A 10,016-nucleotide genomic window follows, 5' to 3' on the forward strand; every position below is an offset into this window, starting at 1 on the left:
CTTTCGGAAGGAGACGCCGAGGTGGCCTTGCTCGTGCAACTCCAGGTGGGCTTGAGGCTTCCGAAAATGCCATAAAAAAAAAAAGATTTTTTTATTATGAAGGTAGAAAAATCAGCGGGACCGACCCGCGAGCGAAGCCGACGGGGAGTTCCAGGAGGTCGGCATGAGTTGGCCGTGCATACCGCTAAAGCCCTCAAACTCCGACGCTGGCGCTGAGGAGCTCGTACACGGCTGCAACCGGGCTGGCACGGCTTCCCCATGGCTCCTCTATCCCCCCAAGGATGCCATAGGCAGGCACACGCCGCTCATACCCGGAGCGGGCACACCGCCGCTGACATGCATCCTTCGCGGACCGGAAGTGCTTGTCAGCCGGCTGGACACAACGGGACTCGCCGCGGGCGCTGTGGAGCTCCCACAAGGAAGCTGCCGGCATGTACAAGCTCCCAAGGGGCCCCTCTATCCCCCCACGGGTGCAAAAGGCAGGCACACGCCGCTCATACTCGGAACTGGCTCCCGGCCGCTTTCGGAAGGAGACGCCGAGGTGGCCTTGCTCGTGCAACTCCAGGTGGGCTTGAGGCTTCCGAAAATGCCATAAAAAAAAAAAGATTTTTTTATTATGAAGGTAGAAAAATCAGCGGGACCGACCCGCGAGCGAAGCCGACGGGGAGTTCCAGGAGGTCGGCATGAGTTGGCCGTGCATACCGCTAAAGCCCTCAAACTCCGACGCTGGCGCTGAGGAGCTCGTACACGGCTGCAACCGGGCTGGCACGGCTTCCCCATGGCTCCTCTATCCCCCCAAGGATGCCATAGGCAGGCACACGCCGCTCATACCCGGAGCGGGCACACCGCCGCTGACATGCATCCTTCGCGGACCGGAAGTGCTTGTCAGCCGGCTGGACACAACGGGACTCGCCGCGGGCGCTGTGGAGCTCCCACAAGGAAGCTGCCGGCATGTACAAGCTCCCAAGGGGCCCCTCTATCCCCCCACGGGTGCAAAAGGCAGGCACACGCCGCTCATACTCGGAACTGGCTCCCGGCCGCTTTCGGAAGGAGACGCCGAGGTGGCCTTGCTCGTGCAACTCCAGGTGGGCTTGAGGCTTCCGAAAATGCCATAAAAAAAAAAAGATTTTTTTATTATGAAGGTAAAAAAATCAGCGGGACCGACCCGCGAGCGAAGCCGACGGGGAGTTCCAGGAGGTCGGCATGAGTTGGCCGTGCATACCGCTAAAGCCCTCAAACTCCGACGCTGGCGCTGAGGAGCTCGTACACGGCTGCAACCGGGCTGGCACGGCTTCCCCATGGCTCCTCTATCCCCCCAAGGATGCCATAGGCAGGCACACGCCGCTCATACCCGGAGCGGGCACACCGCCGCTGACATGCATCCTTCGCGGACCGGAAGTGCTTGTCAGCCGGCTGGACACAACGGGACTCGCCGCGGGCGCTGTGGAGCTCCCACAAGGAAGCTGCCGGCATGTACAAGCTCCCAAGGGGCCCCTCTATCCCCCCACGGGTGCAAAAGGCAGGCACACGCCGCTCATACTCGGAACTGGCTCCCGGCCGCTTTCGGAAGGAGACGCCGAGGTGGCCTTGCTCGTGCAACTCCAGGTGGGCTTGAGGCTTCCGAAAATGCCATAAAAAAAAAAAGATTTTTTTATTATGAAGGTAGAAAAATCAGCGGGACCGACCCGCGAGCGAAGCCGACGGGGAGTTCCAGGAGGTCGGCATGAGTTGGCCGTGCATACCGCTAAAGCCCTCAAACTCCGACGCTGGCGCTGAGGAGCTCGTACACGGCTGCAACCGGGCTGGCACGGCTTCCCCATGGCTCCTCTATCCCCCCAAGGATGCCATAGGCAGGCACACGCCGCTCATACCCGGAGCGGGCACACCGCCGCTGACATGCATCCTTCGCGGACCGGAAGTGCTTGTCAGCCGGCTGGACACAACGGGACTCGCCGCGGGCGCTGTGGAGCTCCCACAAGGAAGCTGCCGGCATGTACAAGCTCCCAAGGGGCCCCTCTATCCCCCCACGGGTGCAAAAGGCAGGCACACGCCGCTCATACTCGGAACTGGCTCCCGGCCGCTTTCGGAAGGAGACGCCGAGGTGGCCTTGCTCGTGCAACTCCAGGTGGGCTTGAGGCTTCCGAAAATGCCATAAAAAAAAAAAGATTTTTTTATTATGAAGGTAGAAAAATCAGCGGGACCGACCCGCGAGCGAAGCCGACGGGGAGTTCCAGGAGGTCGGCATGAGTTGGCCGTGCATACCGCTAAAGCCCTCAAACTCCGACGCTGGCGCTGAGGAGCTCGTACACGGCTGCAACCGGGCTGGCACGGCTTCCCCATGGCTCCTCTATCCCCCCAAGGATGCCATAGGCAGGCACACGCCGCTCATACCCGGAGCGGGCACACCGCCGCTGACATGCATCCTTCGCGGACCGGAAGTGCTTGTCAGCCGGCTGGACACAACGGGACTCGCCGCGGGCGCTGTGGAGCTCCCACAAGGAAGCTGCCGGCATGTACAAGCTCCCAAGGGGCCCCTCTATCCCCCCACGGGTGCAAAAGGCAGGCACACGCCGCTCATACTCGGAACTGGCTCCCGGCCGCTTTCGGAAGGAGACGCCGAGGTGGCCTTGCTCGTGCAACTCCAGGTGGGCTTGAGGCTTCCGAAAATGCCATAAAAAAAAAAAGATTTTTTTATTATGAAGGTAGAAAAATCAGCGGGACCGACCCGCGAGCGAAGCCGACGGGGAGTTCCAGGAGGTCGGCATGAGTTGGCCGTGCATACCGCTAAAGCCCTCAAACTCCGACGCTGGCGCTGAGGAGCTCGTACACGGCTGCAACCGGGCTGGCACGGCTTCCCCATGGCTCCTCTATCCCCCCAAGGATGCCATAGGCAGGCACACGCCGCTCATACCCGGAGCGGGCACACCGCCGCTGACATGCATCCTTCGCGGACCGGAAGTGCTTGTCAGCCGGCTGGACACAACGGGACTCGCCGCGGGCGCTGTGGAGCTCCCACAAGGAAGCTGCCGGCATGTACAAGCTCCCAAGGGGCCCCTCTATCCCCCCACGGGTGCAAAAGGCAGGCACACGCCGCTCATACTCGGAACTGGCTCCCGGCCGCTTTCGGAAGGAGACGCCGAGGTGGCCTTGCTCGTGCAACTCCAGGTGGGCTTGAGGCTTCCGAAAATGCCATAAAAAAAAAAAGATTTTTTTATTATGAAGGTAGAAAAATCAGCGGGACCGACCCGCGAGCGAAGCCGACGGGGAGTTCCAGGAGGTCGGCATGAGTTGGCCGTGCATACCGCTAAAGCCCTCAAACTCCGACGCTGGCGCTGAGGAGCTCGTACACGGCTGCAACCGGGCTGGCACGGCTTCCCCATGGCTCCTCTATCCCCCCAAGGATGCCATAGGCAGGCACACGCCGCTCATACCCGGAGCGGGCACACCGCCGCTGACATGCATCCTTCGCGGACCGGAAGTGCTTGTCAGCCGGCTGGACACAACGGGACTCGCCGCGGGCGCTGTGGAGCTCCCACAAGGAAGCTGCCGGCATGTACAAGCTCCCAAGGGGCCCCTCTATCCCCCCACGGGTGCAAAAGGCAGGCACACGCCGCTCATACTCGGAACTGGCTCCCGGCCGCTTTCGGAAGGAGACGCCGAGGTGGCCTTGCTCGTGCAACTCCAGGTGGGCTTGAGGCTTCCGAAAATGCCATAAAAAAAAAAAGATTTTTTTATTATGAAGGTAGAAAAATCAGCGGGACCGACCCGCGAGCGAAGCCGACGGGGAGTTCCAGGAGGTCGGCATGAGTTGGCCGTGCATACCGCTAAAGCCCTCAAACTCCGACGCTGGCGCTGAGGAGCTCGTACACGGCTGCAACCGGGCTGGCACGGCTTCCCCATGGCTCCTCTATCCCCCCAAGGATGCCATAGGCAGGCACACGCCGCTCATACCCGGAGCGGGCACACCGCCGCTGACATGCATCCTTCGCGGACCGGAAGTGCTTGTCAGCCGGCTGGACACAACGGGACTCGCCGCGGGCGCTGTGGAGCTCCCACAAGGAAGCTGCCGGCATGTACAAGCTCCCAAGGGGCCCCTCTATCCCCCCACGGGTGCAAAAGGCAGGCACACGCCGCTCATACTCGGAACTGGCTCCCGGCCGCTTTCGGAAGGAGACGCCGAGGTGGCCTTGCTCGTGCAACTCCAGGTGGGCTTGAGGCTTCCGAAAATGCCATAAAAAAAAAAAGATTTTTTTATTATGAAGGTAGAAAAATCAGCGGGACCGACCCGCGAGCGAAGCCGACGGGGAGTTCCAGGAGGTCGGCATGAGTTGGCCGTGCATACCGCTAAAGCCCTCAAACTCCGACGCTGGCGCTGAGGAGCTCGTACACGGCTGCAACCGGGCTGGCACGGCTTCCCCATGGCTCCTCTATCCCCCCAAGGATGCCATAGGCAGGCACACGCCGCTCATACCCGGAGCGGGCACACCGCCGCTGACATGCATCCTTCGCGGACCGGAAGTGCTTGTCAGCCGGCTGGACACAACGGGACTCGCCGCGGGCGCTGTGGAGCTCCCACAAGGAAGCTGCCGGCATGTACAAGCTCCCAAGGGGCCCCTCTATCCCCCCACGGGTGCAAAAGGCAGGCACACGCCGCTCATACTCGGAACTGGCTCCCGGCCGCTTTCGGAAGGAGACGCCGAGGTGGCCTTGCTCGTGCAACTCCAGGTGGGCTTGAGGCTTCCGAAAATGCCATAAAAAAAAAAAGATTTTTTTATTATGAAGGTAGAAAAATCAGCGGGACCGACCCGCGAGCGAAGCCGACGGGGAGTTCCAGGAGGTCGGCATGAGTTGGCCGTGCATACCGCTAAAGCCCTCAAACTCCGACGCTGGCGCTGAGGAGCTCGTACACGGCTGCAACCGGGCTGGCACGGCTTCCCCATGGCTCCTCTATCCCCCCAAGGATGCCATAGGCAGGCACACGCCGCTCATACCCGGAGCGGGCACACCGCCGCTGCCATGCATCCTTCGCGGACCGGAAGTGCTTGTCAGCCGGCTGGACACAACGGGACTCGCCGCGGGCGCTGTGGAGCTCCCACAAGGAAGCTGCCGGCATGTACAAGCTCCCAAGGGGCCCCTCTATCCCCCCACGGGTGCAAAAGGCAGGCACACGCCGCTCATACTCGGAACTGGCTCCCGGCCGCTTTCGGAAGGAGACGCCGAGGTGGCCTTGCTCGTGCAACTCCAGGTGGGCTTGAGGCTTCCGAAAATGCCATAAAAAAAAAAGATTTTTTTATTATGAAGGTAGAAAAATCAGCGGGACCGACCCGCGAGCGAAGCCGACGGGGAGTTCCAGGAGGTCGGCATGAGTTGGCCGTGCATACCGCTAAAGCCCTCAAACTCCGACGCTGGCGCTGAGGAGCTCGTACACGGCTGCAACCGGGCTGGCACGGCTTCCCCATGGCTCCTCTATCCCCCCAAGGATGCCATAGGCAGGCACACGCCGCTCATACCCGGAGCGGGCACACCGCCGCTGACATGCATCCTTCGCGGACCGGAAGTGCTTGTCAGCCGGCTGGACACAACGGGACTCGCCGCGGGCGCTGTGGAGCTCCCACAAGGAAGCTGCCGGCATGTACAAGCTCCCAAGGGGCCCCTCTATCCCCCCACGGGTGCAAAAGGCAGGCACACGCCGCTCATACTCGGAACTGGCTCCCGGCCGCTTTCGGAAGGAGACGCCGAGGTGGCCTTGCTCGTGCAACTCCAGGTGGGCTTGAGGCTTCCGAAAATGCCATAAAAAAAAAAGGATTTTTTTATTATGAAGGTAGAAAAATCAGCGGGACCGACCCGCGAGCGAAGCCGACGGGGAGTTCCAGGAGGTCGGCATGAGTTGGCCGTGCATACCGCTAAAGCCCTCAAACTCCGACGCTGGCGCTGAGGAGCTCGTACACGGCTGCAACCGGGCTGGCACGGCTTCCCCATGGCTCCTCTATCCCCCCAAGGATGCCATAGGCAGGCACACGCCGCTCATACCCGGAACGGGCACACCGCCGCTGACATGCATCCTTCGCGGACCGGAAGTGCTTGTCAGCCGGCTGGACACAACGGGACTCGCCGCGGGCGCTGTGGAGCTCCCACAAGGAAGCTGCCGGCATGTACAAGCTCCCAAGGGGCCCCTCTATCCCCCCACGGGTGCAAAAGGCAGGCACACGCCGCTCATACTCGGAACTGGCTCCCGGCCGCTTTCGGAAGGAGACGCCGAGGTGGCCTTGCTCGTGCAACTCCAGGTGGGCTTGAGGCTTCCGAAAATGCCATTAAAAAAAAAAGATTTTTTTATTATGAAGGTAGAAAAATCAGCGGGACCGACCCGCGAGCGAAGCCGACGGGGAGTTCCAGGAGGTCGGCATGAGTTGGCCGTGCATACCGCTAAAGCCCTCAAACTCCGACGCTGGCGCTGAGGAGCTCGTACACGGCTGCAACCGGGCTGGCACGGCTTCCCCATGGCTCCTCTATCCCCCCAAGGATGCCATAGGCAGGCACACGCCGCTCATACCCGGAGCGGGCACACCGCCGCTGACATGCATCCTTCGCGGACCGGAAGTGCTTGTCAGCCGGCTGGACACAACGGGACTCGCCGCGGGCGCTGTGGAGCTCCCACAAGGAAGCTGCCGGCATGTACAAGCTCCCAAGGGGCCCCTCTATCCCCCCACGGGTGCAAAAGGCAGGCACACGCCGCTCATACTCGGAACTGGCTCCCGGCCGCTTTCGGAAGGAGACGCCGAGGTGGCCTTGCTCGTGCAACTCCAGGTGGGCTTGAGGCTTCCGAAAATGCCATAAAAAAAAAAAGATTTTTTTATTATGAAGGTAGAAAAATCAGCGGGACCGACCCGCGAGCGAAGCCGACGGGGAGTTCCAGGAGGTCGGCATGAGTTGGCCGTGCATACCGCTAAAGCCCTCAAACTCCGACGCTGGCGCTGAGGAGCTCGTACACGGCTGCAACCGGGCTGGCACGGCTTCCCCATGGCTCCTCTATCCCCCCAAGGATGCCATAGGCAGGCACACGCCGCTCATACCCGGAGCGGGCACACCGCCGCTGCCATGCATCCTTCGCGGACCGGAAGTGCTTGTCAGCCGGCTGGACACAACGGGACTCGCCGCGGGCGCTGTGGAGCTCCCACAAGGAAGCTGCCGGCATGTACAAGCTCCCAAGGGGCCCCTCTATACCCCCACGGGTGCAAAAGGCAGGCACACGCCGCTCATACTCGGAACTGGCTCCCCGGCCGCTTTCGGAAGGAGACGCCGAGGTGGCCTTGCTCGTGCAACTCCAGGTGGGCTTGAGGCTTCCGAAAATGCCATTAAAAAAAAAAGATTTTTTTATTATGAAGGTAGAAAAATCAGCGGGACCGACCCGCGAGCGAAGCCGACGGGGAGTTCCAGGAGGTCGGCATGAGTTGGCCGTGCATACCGCTAAAGCCCTCAAACTCCGACGCTGGCGCTGAGGAGCTCGTACACGGCTGCAACCGGGCTGGCACGGCTTCCCCATGGCTCCTCTATCCCCCCAAGGATGCCATAGGCAGGCACACGCCGCTCATACCCGGAGCGGGCACACCGCCGCTGACATGCATCCTTCGCGGACCGGAAGTGCTTGTCAGCCGGCTGGACACAACGGGACTCGCCGCGGGCGCTGTGGAGCTCCCACAAGGAAGCTGCCGGCATGTACAAGCTCCCAAGGGGCCCCTCTATCCCCCCACGGGTGCAAAAGGCAGGCACACGCCGCTCATACTCGGAACTGGCTCCCGGCCGCTTTCGGAAGGAGACGCCGAGGTGGCCTTGCTCGTGCAACTCCAGGTGGGCTTGAGGCTTCCGAAAATGCCATAAAAAAAAAAGGATTTTTTTATTATGAAGGTAGAAAAATCAGCGGGACCGACCCGCGAGCGAAGCCGACGGGGAGTTCCAGGAGGTCGGCATGAGTTGGCCGTGCATACCGCTAAAGCCCTCAAACTCCGACGCTGGCGCTGAGGAGCTCGTACACGGCTGCAACCGGGCTGGCACGGCTTCCCCATGGCTCCTCTATCCCCCCAAGGATGCCATAGGCAGGCACACGCCGCTCATACCCGGAACGGGCACACCGCCGCTGACATGCATCCTTCGCGGACCGGAAGTGCTTGTCAGCCGGCTGGACACAACGGGACTCGCCGCGGGCGCTGTGGAGCTCCCACAAGGAAGCTGCCGGCATGTACAAGCTCCCAAGGGGCCCCTCTATCCCCCCACGGGTGCAAAAGGCAGGCACACGCCGCTCATACTCGGAACTGGCTCCCGGCCGCTTTCGGAAGGAGACGCCGAGGTGGCCTTGCTCGTGCAACTCCAGGTGGGCTTGAGGCTTCCGAAAATGCCATTAAAAAAAAAAGATTTTTTTATTATGAAGGTAGAAAAATCAGCGGGACCGACCCGCGAGCGAAGCCGACGGGGAGTTCCAGGAGGTCGGCATGAGTTGGCCGTGCATACCGCTAAAGCCCTCAAACTCCGACGCTGGCGCTGAGGAGCTCGTACACGGCTGCAACCGGGCTGGCACGGCTTCCCCATGGCTCCTCTATCCCCCCAAGGATGCCATAGGCAGGCACACGCCGCTCATACCCGGAGCGGGCACACCGCCGCTGACATGCATCCTTCGCGGACCGGAAGTGCTTGTCAGCCGGCTGGACACAACGGGACTCGCCGCGGGCGCTGTGGAGCTCCCACAAGGAAGCTGCCGGCATGTACAAGCTCCCAAGGGGCCCCTCTATCCCCCCACGGGTGCAAAAGGCAGGCACACGCCGCTCATACTCGGAACTGGCTCCCGGCCGCTTTCGGAAGGAGACGCCGAGGTGGCCTTGCTCGTGCAACTCCAGGTGGGCTTGAGGCTTCCGAAAATGCCATAAAAAAAAAAGGATTTTTTTATTATGAAGGTAGAAAAATCAGCGGGACCGACCCGCGAGCGAAGCCGACGGGGAGTTCCAGGAGGTCGGCATGAGTTGGCCGTGCATACCGCTAAAGCCCTCAAACTCCGACGCTGGCGCTGAGGAGCTCGTACACGGCTGCAACCGGGCTGGCACGGCTTCCCCATGGCTCCTCTATCCCCCCAAGGATGCCATAGGCAGGCACACGCCGCTCATACCCGGAGCGGGCACACCGCCGCTGACATGCATCCTTCGCGGACCGGAAGTGCTTGTCAGCCGGCTGGACACAACGGGACTCGCCGCGGGCGCTGTGGAGCTCCCACAAGGAAGCTGCCGGCATGTACAAGCTCCCAAGGGGCCCCTCTATCCCCCCACGGGTGCAAAAGGCAGGCACACGCCGCTCATACTCGGAACTGGCTCCCGGCCGCTTTCGGAAGGAGACGCCGAGGTGGCCTTGCTCGTGCAACTCCAGGTGGGCTTGAGGCTTCCGAAAATGGCATAAAAAAAAAAGGATTTTTTTATTATGAAGGTAGAAAAATCAGCGGGACCGACCCGCGAGCGAAGCCGACGGGGAGTTCCAGGAGGTCGGCATGAGTTGGCCGTGCATACCGCTAAAGCCCTCAAACTCCGACGCTGGCGCTGAGGAGCTCGTACACGGCTGCAACCGGGCTGGCACGGCTTCCCCATGGCTCCTCTATCCCCCCAAGGATGCCATAGGCAGGCACACGCCGCTCATACCCGGAGCGGGCACACCGCCGCTGACATGCATCCTTCGCGGACCGGAAGTGCTTGTCAGCCGGCTGGACACAACGGGACTCGCCGCGGGCGCTGTGGAGCTCCCACAAGGAAGCTGCCGGCATGTACAAGCTCCCAAGGGGCCCCTCTATCCCCCCACGGGTGCAAAAGGCAGGCACACGCCGCTCATACTCGGAACTGGCTCCCGGCCGCTTTCGGAAGGAGACGCCGAGGTGGCCTTGCTCGTGCAACTCCAGGTGGGCTTGAGGCTTCCGAAAATGCCATAAAAAAAAAAAGATTTTTTTATTATGAAGGTAGAAAAATCAGCGGGACCGACCCGCGAGCGAA

This window comes from Rhinoderma darwinii, unplaced genomic scaffold, assembly GCF_050947455.1.
Source record: "Rhinoderma darwinii isolate aRhiDar2 unplaced genomic scaffold, aRhiDar2.hap1 Scaffold_114, whole genome shotgun sequence".
Lineage (NCBI taxonomy): Eukaryota > Metazoa > Chordata > Amphibia > Anura > Rhinodermatidae > Rhinoderma > Rhinoderma darwinii.